This window comes from Eurytemora carolleeae, unplaced genomic scaffold (assembly GCF_000591075.1).
Source record: "Eurytemora carolleeae unplaced genomic scaffold, Eaff_2.0 scaffold73, whole genome shotgun sequence".
Taxonomy (NCBI): Eukaryota; Metazoa; Arthropoda; class Copepoda; order Calanoida; family Temoridae; genus Eurytemora; species Eurytemora carolleeae.
Window position 1 is genome coordinate 414244 of NW_019396049.1, and position 12236 is coordinate 426479.

Consider the following 12236-nt stretch of genomic DNA (forward strand, 5'->3'; position numbering starts at 1 on the left):
AGATAAATCAGTAAAGGGGTAAATGTGAGATAAATCAGTAAAGGGGTAAATGATAAATGATCGGACATCCAAACATCCAAACAGAGATAACTTATTTATATGGAAAATTAACAGACGAAACGTAAAATCTGAATCCGTATCTTGTCTCGTCTGTTTGTTTGTGTGTATGGATACAATAAACGTACGTTTTAACGGTTGAAACCTTCGAACCCAATTTTCTTTCACGGCATCACATGAACCAAGGGAAGATTTTTAGTCAGAATTTAAGACTGTTCCTCTACAGTTTTTAAATTTTTTTAAATCACAAATAAAACAGGAAAACAAATTGTTATTTTATTCTTTAGAGTAAAATTCTGATAGATTAACTTTGAAAGGAATTTAGTCTTAGTCACAAATTCAGATTTTCTAATCCCTATATCTAAATCTGGTACACCTTAGATATTTCAAACTTTGAATTCTGTTAGATTACATAATCCATGTTTGAAATAGTAAAGGATTACACCATCAGGTTGCAAAGATATATGGATAAAAAAGTTTGAGTTTGTGAAAAACTCAAATCCTGCATGTAAACAATTAGTTCAAATTTTCAATTTTGAAGATAATCGCTCTGAACAGCATACAATCTTACATAGAACTGATGTTTAGTTTTTATAGTTCTAGGCTTCTAATATATACATTATAGTAATCTACAAAATGCTATGAAATGAAACAACTGATTTCAAATATCTGTAACACAGACACAGTGCATGGATATTTAAATTTTATTTTAAGTTATACATTTTACTCCAAATCCCTGGGAGCAACTTCAAAAAAATCTTGGATCTCTCCAAAGTCCTCGGAGCAATTCAGACACACCTCCCTCTCCATGGAGCTCCAGGTCGGCGTTAATGTCTCTTATTTTGTGGCTGTATTAGACTGAATTTGTGTCGGCGTTTACATTTTACAAAATGGACTGAACTATGGTAATAAATTGAAAAAGTAAAGCACTAGAATGTTAAAACCGTGATTACTTTTATACCCAGAAGTGCACTAACTATAATTCTATTTCTTCGTTTAAACTACAGTTTATCTTCTATAGGTTATCATCATTTTAGACCCCAACAAAATATTATTTACAACAATATTTACAGATTTATTCTTACTGAATTTCTAAAACAAACTTTGAAGAAAAGTTCAAATCGTTGAAAAATCATGAATCTACGTGATTGTTATAACATATGATTGATATAAGGTGGATTGATGATACGTGTTTACTACCCAAAAAAATAATGTTTTGTAATGTATATCAAGGAACGAGGACCATATGAATATTTTCCCTAAACATATATGTTTGAGTCTTGTCTATTTATTTTGAAAATGCCAATTTCCAGTTATTAAGGAACTGTGTAGTCCAGACATGAATGTTGTTGCATGCATTAACCATATATTTATCAGACTTCAGATATAAAGGTCAGGTTTAGAGAACCAAAAGGTCTGAACCTGGAGTTTATACACCGGAGACTTGTTTTCTAAACTTAGTTTAGATAGTTTGAAGAATTAGCTAGCTCTGAAGATAAAGGGGTGGTTGAAGTTTATAGACTTGTTTTCTAAACTTAGTTTAGATAGTTTGAAGAACTAGCTAGCTCTGAAGAAAAGGTTGAAGTTTATAGACTTGTTTTCTAAATCTAGTTCAGATAGTTTGCAAAACTCTGGACAATTGTTATTTGTTTAATTGTTCTCATTTGCATGAGTTTTGTTAAAATTGATGTTTCAACCTTAGGTTTTATAATCGGTGTGCAGGGGGGGATACAGGATTTCAGTGGTAGATTCATTAACCCAGATTTAGGAACCAAAAGACCCGCCACAGGTGAAAATTCTTTTTGACTCATAAAGATTCAAAATTAATGACTAAAGACTGAAAGAATAGATTTTTAACTTATAACACATTATAGTTTATTAAGAGAGATATTTTTCTGTTTTGCACTAGGGTTTCTTTCCTTTAGTGCTATTGAGAAGCTATTCTGAAATAGGAACAAAAAATGCCAAAAATAGAATGAAAAGCATCAAGATGCGAAGCGCATTTTTTTCTTCTGAAAAAATCACAAATTTGACTAGCACTGATGATTCAATAATTCAATAAATATTTTAATTCCACTATATAATCAAATAACTTAAAAAAGGGATACACAGACGATGTTTCAACTTAGGAACATTTTTCCTTGCAGAATTCTAGGGGAGGGCTACGCCCCCCCCCCCTAAAATCTGTCAGTAGGTGCAAAGGTCTTGCCGCCCCCTCCCTGTATCCGCCCCTGTCGGATGTGTTTACTTTATAAGTCCAAAAAATCAAGTAAATCTTTTGGATGATCATTGGCCCACTTAAACCTACATGAAAACATATTTTTATTTGCCAAAATGATTTTCCGCTTATTATTCTGAAACCCAAATATGTTTATTTATACAAACTTAAACAACAGAACAGCTTCAAAATGCGCATTTAAAAAAATCTCAATAATTCAAAAACAATTGATTTTGCAGAATTTTTATTTTCAAAACTTTGTTATTCTTTTAGCTTCTGTCATAGAGGTTCCATATCAATATGAAAGACAGAAAAAGTATAAATTGGGCCTAAATCAGTTAAAAATAAACCTTAAAGTTTCTAGTTTAAATAGGTCTTCGAATTTCAATTTGATTTAATTTTAATTAGACGAAACTAAAAAAGCTTATGAGAGCGATCTGTTTCAAAAAGAAATGCAACCTCCTGGAGTCCTAACCAGCGTATTAATTCAATATTAAACCAAGGGTTCCACTTTTAATTTTGCAACGTCATTTTAATACCCGTAACTGCAGGTTTATAAAACAACCATTTATAGTTCTGGGAGTTCAGTTCTTTAATGAGCTATAATTGAGACGGTAAACTGGTTCATGAAATTTTATAAACTTTCAGGACTTGAAATTATGTCACCATTACCTCCCCCCCCCCGTCATGTGAAAATGATTGGTACAAGTTAAGGGCCAGCCAGTAATATAAATAAGACGATTCACCTTACGAACAAACAAATTTTGCTCGGATATATCGGCATTTTTAAAAATAATTTGATTGAGACCTTGCGTTTTATATCTTTTAGAAAAATCGAAAATGGCTGTTCCAAATTAGTTTAAATGATAAATTATAAATGTATAATGTGAAAATTATATCAATATCGACAATAAGCTATTCAAATTTTTCATTTTTACTAGTGATTTATTATCGATAACAGTGAATCATTTTATAAACATGCCTGAGAATTCATATTAAAATGCAATTCTAAAATATGGATCCTAATTTTTTACTTGAAGAGTCTGAAAAAATAGAATAATTATCAGAATTGAATTCTTGTAAACCTAGAAAAACGACAGTTTCTTCCACATTATTGATAAGATAAGGGTTTCAAGGGTACTGTTGTGAAACGGACATTGCCATCTTTACATGAAGGATCACTTTAAATTTGACTTACAGTCCCTTTATGTTTGAAAATATGTTAAATTCAAATTAAACTTGGCATTTTTTTCGCCATCAAGTTTTCAATTATTTATTTATCTACAGGGTGTCCCAACAAACATGAGAATTCAGTGATGAATTCCCATGTTTATTGGGACACCCTGTACATTTACATAAACAAGTTATGAACTAGAAGAGTGACGAATTTAAAAATTAAAAAGCGTGTGAAAACTAATCCTAATATTAGTAGACAAGATTCTATAGCATAACCGCCCCTATTATTATTGACTTGAATTTATAATGAAAATACAATAAAATTGATCAAATAACACAAAAACAAAGATATATTTTCTTGGAATTGGTATTTATTGTGATGACTTTATGTAAATTCAAATGCGCCAGACAGAGCAATTTGGATAATTTATTTGTAATGAGATAATATATATAAATCAGAGTATATTCAAATAGGTAAAATAAAGTGTGTAAATTTAAAGTTTTATCATAATTGATCTAAATAATATAAAAAAATATATTTCTGATACTGAAATTGGTTCGAAGCAAATATTTAAATCAGATTAATTGGATTTTTTTTCATTTTATTAATCATGAAGATCCATCTTGATTGAAAATTTTGAATCAGGATATGAAAAAGCAAATCTTATGATGAAAAATAGTGAATAGTGAATATTATTTTTTGTCTGTGTTAAACAGGTTTTAGATTCCCAGAAAATACTTTTAATCTAGAATCCAGGAATACCAATCTAATCAGAGACAAATAGATATAGATAGATAGATAGATATATATTTGACTAAATATTTACTTAAAACCAATTTCAATTGCACAATTTTTACATTTTAATTTAGCCAGGGCCTCTCTAACCATTATTGGTTGTTTTGAATGAGAGGCCCTTCTGCAGCGATACATACATGTTCAATTTAAATAAAACCAAATATAAAACATAAACAATTTAGAACTAAAGGAAAAAGAGGAAAATGAAAAGTAGTAGATAGAGGGACAACCCAGCACACAAAGTTTATATTGTTTATGTTTTATTTTGTTTTGTTACAATAACAGGGGAAAGGGGATGGAATCAAGATTTAACAAGAAAAGCAATTTCGATCTATACAACGAAAATTACTATATTCTTCAAGAAAACTTTTTTAGACTTGTTTTAAAACTTGCTAGGGTGCCTAAAGATTTTATTTCCAATGGAATAGAGACTAATTAATCAAAGTTCAAATTTGTCGAGCTAATCAGAGACAAATAGAGATTAATTAATCAAAGTTCAAATTTGTCAAACTAATCAGAGACAAATACAGACTAATTAATCAAAGTTCACATTTAATAAACTTATCAGAGACAAGTAAGACTAATTAATCAAAGTTCAGATTTATCAAACTAATCAGAAACAATTAGAGACTAATTAATAAAAGTTTAAATTAAGAAAACTAATTTGGAACTAAAGTCCCCTTTAATTAGAGACAAATAAAGACTTATTAATAAAAGTTCAGCCCTATTTAATATAATCAGAGACAAAAAAAGACTAATCAATCAAAGTTCAGATTTGTCAAACTAATCAGAGACAAATAGAGCCAAATTATTGAAAGTCCGGACATATTGAACCTAATCAGTAACAAATAAGACTAATCAATCAAACTAATCAGAGACAAATAGAGACTAATAAATAAAAGTACTGGAACACCTGTAAAATCCATGGTATACATTTTAACATAATGGACAAAAAGATAAGTTGTTAAAAATTCACTATTTAGTCCAAGACATTGCAGAAAGGTTTAAAGGTCGATTAGTTCACGGCCTTCTGCATTTGATAAACCAAGTAGAATAGTTGTAAACAGACAGGTTTTATCTCCTTGTCAACATTTTATTATCTTTTAAATTGTAACCCCTTCAGTCCTCATACGGACCCAGAGCTAAGATGTAACCAGTGTGAGCTCAATAGCTCGGAATAGGGATAGTTCCATTGATGTAACCCCTTCAGTTCTCATACGAACCCGGAGCTAAACTCAGAGTGGATAGTTCTGTTGATGTAACCCCTTCAGTCCTCATACGGACCCGGAGCTAAGTAGTCCTGCCTATAAACAAGACAACGTATTAGATCTTTTGAATATAGCTATGGGTCGGAAAAAAGGTGGGGTGGATGATAAATCGCCAACGTAGAGAACTTTGTATCCGTTTAGAAATGCCAACCCAGAGAACATGAGTTTGGTGTAGGCTTTCCACCGGAATTCCGGGTTACAGTTTACGTACGGAAATGATCCGGAATTTTTTTCATTTCCATTATGGAAAAGGTTCCGGAAATCCGGAATTCTGGAATGATTTCCGGAATTACGAGACATTTCGGAATATCGTTCCGGAATTTTCCGAGAAAAGGTTCCGGAAAACGTTAAAGATATCATGTAAAAGATAAAACCAGTAAGTAATATTATCTAAATAAATAATAGAATGAGCGCCTGGTTTAGCTGTAGTTAAAGTAATACTACTGTGAATTATCATGAGATATAAATCCTGACTGCCAGGTCTCAAAATAATTTCATCTACAGAAAACTGTGGAAAGGAAGATGACATGTATAGCAATCCTCAAGTCTATTTGATGTTGTTACAAAGCAAATAGGTTAAACCTAAACAGGCTGGGGGGGGGGGGGAGTTTGGTGCCCCCTGTAGTTTTTTTGTCCTAGCGCTCTCATTTTTGACACTATCACCGTGAAATTTTTGGACTTTTAATGAATAGTAATTTAAAGGAGTTTTTGTTAAATTTTTTTATTTATAGGGTAGGGTACAGGTTTGAAAAAAGTCCGGTCTGTGACTAAAGCTACAGATCTAGAAACTATATTTTTGAAAAGCCCTTGAAAAATGCATTTAGAAACATGTGTCACACTTTGATAGTTGTTTAAAACAAAAAAGAATATTTTTTTTCTTCATTTTTTTGACCATTTTTTAGGCATTTTTTTCCACCCTCCCTAGCACCCAAACTATTAAAGTTATCGGTCTAATTTTTTATCTTTGAGCTGGCGATGACAAATTGGGATATAAACATGCATTTCAACCCTATACCTATTCTCTAAGTCCTTTTTCTAGAGGGGGGGGGGCAAAAGGCCCTCCAATCAGGCTATACATAGATTCAGACCCCCCAGCCTTTATAGGGTTAAATAGTAACTTAAAAATCACTTTTAAATAGGTCTGTATACAGTATAGTATACATTACGTAATTGCCGTGGCTCATGTTCATTAAACTATTTAAAGTTATAACATAAGTCTAAAAGACCTCGTTCTATTCCAGAGTTTTCTGGTTCTCACTCTATTTATATACTTTGCTCGTCTGTTTGTTTGTCCGTTTGTATCGAATAAACGTCAAAACAGTTGAACCAACCGAGTCAAAAATTTGTGGGGCAACTCACATGGCCCAAGGGAAGGTTTAAAACTGGTTTAAAATTTGTGCAGGCAAAAATGTCGAAATTTATTATTTTTTAATTCACCAATTTAAAGCCTAGTTTTCATAAACTCTAATTTATATGGTTCATTTCATCCCAGAGAGCTCCGGCTTTCCATGGATCATTAGTATCATTACTCCGTAGATTTACTCACATCAGTTTTCAGGCTTTAGATTTCCTTGATTTCATACCACTTTTAAATGTAACAATAGACGAATTCATTATTTAATACAAACTTACCGTTCACGTGACTGTCTTTATTATATTTTTAGAAGTTTATTTAGAATTTAGTATATTTTATAGGTTTAAACTCTTTCAAGAAGAATTTGATCTATTTGCACTCAGTAACATTTTGCCTAGTTACATTTTGCTTTTGTAACATTTTACCTTGGTAACATTTTGTCTACGCACATTTTGCATTACATATTTTGCCTTAGTATTATTTTGCTTTAACAATATTTAACCTTGGTAACATTGTCCTTGGGTACATTTTACCTTGGGAAGATTTTGCCTTGTAACATTTTTCTTAGTAACATTTTGCTTTGGTAACATTTTGCTTTGGTAACATTTTGCCTTTGTAACATTTTGCCTTGTAAGATTTTGCATTGGTAAGGTTTTGAATTGGTAAGATCTTACATTGAAACATTTTGCCTTGGTGAAAGCTTGCCTTTGTATTATTTTGCCTTGGTCAAATTATACATCATAACATTTTGTCTTGGTAAAATTTGATGTAGGGTTTTTCTCTTATGTACAGTTATTCCAGCTGTTGTGTACATGTTTACCATCTGTCATGTATAGCAGTTCTAGCTGTTGTACACGGGTTAACCATCCTTTATCACAGTTATTTTATCAGTTGTGTACATGTTTATCTTCTTTCATGTACAGCTATTCTAGCTGTTATGTGTAGGTTTATATTCTTTCATGCAAAGTTATTCTAACTGTTATGTAAAGATTCCCACACTCTCTCATGTACAGATATTCTAGCTGGTATGTACATCGTACACTATATCTTCTCTTATTTACAGCTATTCTGGCTTTTATGTACATGTTTTTCTTCTATCATGTACAGTTACTCTAGCTGTTATGTGCATGTTTATCTTCTCTCATGTACATTTATTTTAGCTGTTGTGTACAGATTCACCCTCCCTAATGTACAGTTATTCTAGCTGCTACGAGTTATTTTAACTGTTATGTACACCGTAAAGGTTTATCTTTTTCAAGATCTTTTCCATGTACAGTTATTCTAACTGCTGTAAACAAGTTTATCATCTTCATTACAATTGCTCCAGATTCAGGTCTTCTATTCAAATAATTTTTTTACATCTTAAACTTTTTGACAAGAACAGGATTGTTCAGGAATCTTGCAAATCCTGAATCTTAGGCGTAGTATAAATAATATCTCCTACATTTTATCAATCCTGACCTTTCGGCGGCATAAAGCAGTAATATTTTATAAACCAACACTCTATGTATATGTTTTAATCCTGTTCTAAGACTACCCTTTGATCCGACCCTATTGCTTCTGCCTCACAAAGCGTTAGAATACGGTTCCTTTAATGAATGCATCATGCATAAATAATCAAAGCAGTAAACACTACACTGCACTACACGCCTATCTTGTTGTATATAGTGCATATACTATTATATATAATTGTGTATGTATTGTATATGAATTATAGTATAGAGGTCTAAACTAGGCATCACATGTAAATGAATGGAGGAACACGTATAAATGTACATTTCCGTATTTGTTTTGCCACAATATCAACATTTAACATGCAATGATGCATTATGCATAATATGCAAAATCATCGCATCGAATTGTAACCTTACTAATCATTTGATCAGTAACTTCATGGGTTTCTTTAACAAATCTGAATTTACTATTCTGCCCAAAGCAAAGATTGCATAGTACACCTTAATACATAAGACAGGGCAAAGAATTATAATGTAAAGATAGTTATTTCATAGGTGTACGCATTTTTTGGGCAGACGATGAACTCCAACCTTCGAGTGTGCGAGGTGGGGAAGACTTCACTGCAGATTTTACTTCTGTACATGACCACTTTTTTAACAATTTTCAATTAAATTAGTATTTATTTAGGGTTAGGTTAGGTTAAGACACTTTCTGGGCCGAGCGCTGCGGCTAGGACAGGCTAGGGGGCCGAGCCCTGCGGCTTGGATTCAATCTCGATCTACAAAGGTCCCTTAATCATGCTTTTAATTAAGCGCGGCAGTGTACTGTCTCCGGGCTATAAAGTAAACAACATACGGATGTCACAGCTTGACTCAGGACCCATCTTTCACATAAAAAAATCAATAAAATATTCTGGTTATAGGAAACTATTATGTGAATTATCAAAATAAAATGCTTTTATCCTTCTCGGATACTAGAGGAACACTGATGCATCTATTCTTGTTTACAAATAGCGCCCAAAGAGAACTGGTTTCAACATCTACGCAGAGAATACGCAACCGTAATTAACTTTCCTTGCCTTATTACCTTGGGACAGGGTCTGAGACTGGATTCGTTTCAGAAAGGGGCCAAGACAATTTTGTACAATATTTTTTTATCTGAATTTCAATTTCAGACAATTACTTAATTTTCTATTTCTTATTTTAATATTGACAAATGTAAAGAACACAAAAAGCACAAATAGTGAACTAGTTTAAATTAAGCAAGGGTAGAAGAGGATGAACAGTAAAGGGTAGAGTCTGTGAACAATGAAGAGTAGAGTGTGAACAATGGAATAATGAAAGGTAGAATGTGAACAATGAAAGGTGGAGCTCAACTATTTAAAATGAATAAGTGAGATAATTAGCATGCAAAGATGGAGGAGTATCGAGAATCTGATCTTACAGGATTGTAGAGTGACGGGTGTGAGATCATTTCCAGAGAAAATGAATTGCTGAAAACACATTTAGAATATTAAAAAATAAAATTCAGTAGGCTAACGGGAGCTTCTCGCTGCTCTATCTATCAAATTCAGATTTTTGTTGCTGTTCTACAGTAAGTCTTCCTTTTTCATACATTTTAACGTAATAAAACATTGATAAATGTGACGAATTTTTCTGATTTATTAAATTAATTAATTAATTAAACATGTTAAACATTAGAAAAAGGCACTATTTTCCACATTATTAATCAAATTAGATTTATGTTTTACGGGTACTGTTGTGAATCAGGCATTGGCATAGAGTGAAACTTGAAAATACGCTTATACAGCCACTTTAAGTAGTATGTACCTAAATGGGGTCGGATATCCATTAAGCCTCATTAAGATTAGCAACCTGTTTTGTGTGTAGTAAAAAAACTTAATTCGAACTGTATAGATGATAGGGAGATAGTCCGATAAAATGATAAGATCATGAAGGACCAGGTTTAATAACTAGTTCTCTAAGCGGCTTACATTTCAGTTCTAATCTTGGCACGATGCAGCTTTAATCTTCTTGTGATAATACTCATCCCGTCCATCGATAAGTTCACAAGCGTTTAAAATATTCAGTATTACTACGGACGTTCGGGAGTCGGCCCCCCCTTGCTGTATCTGTATGTCTTAATTAAAAAATGCTTTGATGCATACAAAAGCAGAAGTAAAGTTACATGAATGTATGTTAGATAGGAAGAACCAACTCTACTCTGAATTCTTCTGTTAAATGATAACTAAAGATGGGCATTGCTTTACTCTAATAAAAGACACAACCCTAAACGATTTATGAAAACGATAAAAAAAACTATAGGAATTATACAATTTTAAATGTGATAAACATTTAAAGTTCTAGAAGAAACTCTGAGCAGTCATAAAAACCGTGAATATTCAAAAACGAACCTAAAAACAATGCCCGTCTCTACTGATTTAATAAAAACAGGAAGTTTAAATTGCATGAGAACATTTTGGATACCAATTACCCAACAACCAAATCAACTTGACATTTTTCGTGTGAAAATTATTGATGCTAAGAACATGAAAAGTTAAAGAAAAAAAATTATCAAAAGGTTAGAAAACTAATTGCAAGAATTAAGACATATTGAGACAACGATTTTTTTATTACAAGACATTATACTCCCTAAACTTTATAACTTTATTCGACTAAATTCCTTTTCAATGTGACTCAAGTTTACAGAGACCGTCTGTATCTACAGCGAGACCCATAAAACTTTGGAACAGAGAGACAAAAAAAAGTTCAGCAGTTTTCTGTGTATTTAATTTTGTTTTAATCTGCAAACATATTAGTCCAGAATACAGTGGGTTCAAATGTTTCCTGGGATATTAATTAATTAGTCAATTTTCTTTACCAGTATTAACTTGAAAATTAACTTATTAAGTGAAATGAGTCTGCAGTATAGACAGTACTGCTTTAAACCTATTCCAGATTTTTATGGGTCCCACTGGATGAATCCTGATCCCGACGAACCGTCTACAGGGATGCAGCGCAGGACGGTTTGATTTGTGAGCTCATGAGCTATCTATTGCCAGGATCAGGGTTTGCAGAATTTACGGGTTAACATATTTCTATCTAACGGGTTGCATGGGTTCGGGGTGGGACTGTTCGTTTTGTTTATTCAAGATTTTAATCTAAAATATTTAGATTCCAGAAGCATCTACCTAGATAATACCACTCCGAGGCCTTTTCAATAAATATATTTTATTTGCAACTTTCGTCACGATATTGCCGGATTCCAGTCATTCGAAATCCATGACGGTGATCAAATGTTCTATAGAAGGAAAATTAAAAAATTATCTTTCTAAAAGGGACTGTCAGCATACTTCCAATTGTGACTCTCCTTGCAAATATGGCAAAACGGTACGCTTAAAAGCTTTACCTGATCAAGGTTAAATTAGATATCAATGTTTATATGCATTCAAAAAAATGATTATTTTCTATCGTGGTAATTCTCTAAAAAGTGACCTGCGTATTTCTACTGCGGGAAAGCATTTACAAATTAACACTTTTAAACCTGAAAAAACGACAATATCTTCCACATTATTGATCAGATAATGATTTCAAGGGTACCGTTGTCAATCGGGCAATGCAATCTTTGCATAGAGGGTCACTTGAAATTACGCGTATAGTCCCTTTAAATTAATTCTATAACAAATATTGTTATACAGTGAAACCCTTAATAACGAATACATCGAAAGAATTCATCAAATGTCGTGTTCTTCACTTTCTGATAATGGAATGTTGCAGATATTTAGTTTTTTAATTAAATGATTATATGGAACTCTTTAAAACTGTTCCCGCATATTCATGGCTATTTATTTATTTTCGCAAATACTGAAATTTACGTAATATAGTATAAAACTCATTGAAAAATTGTCAAGAC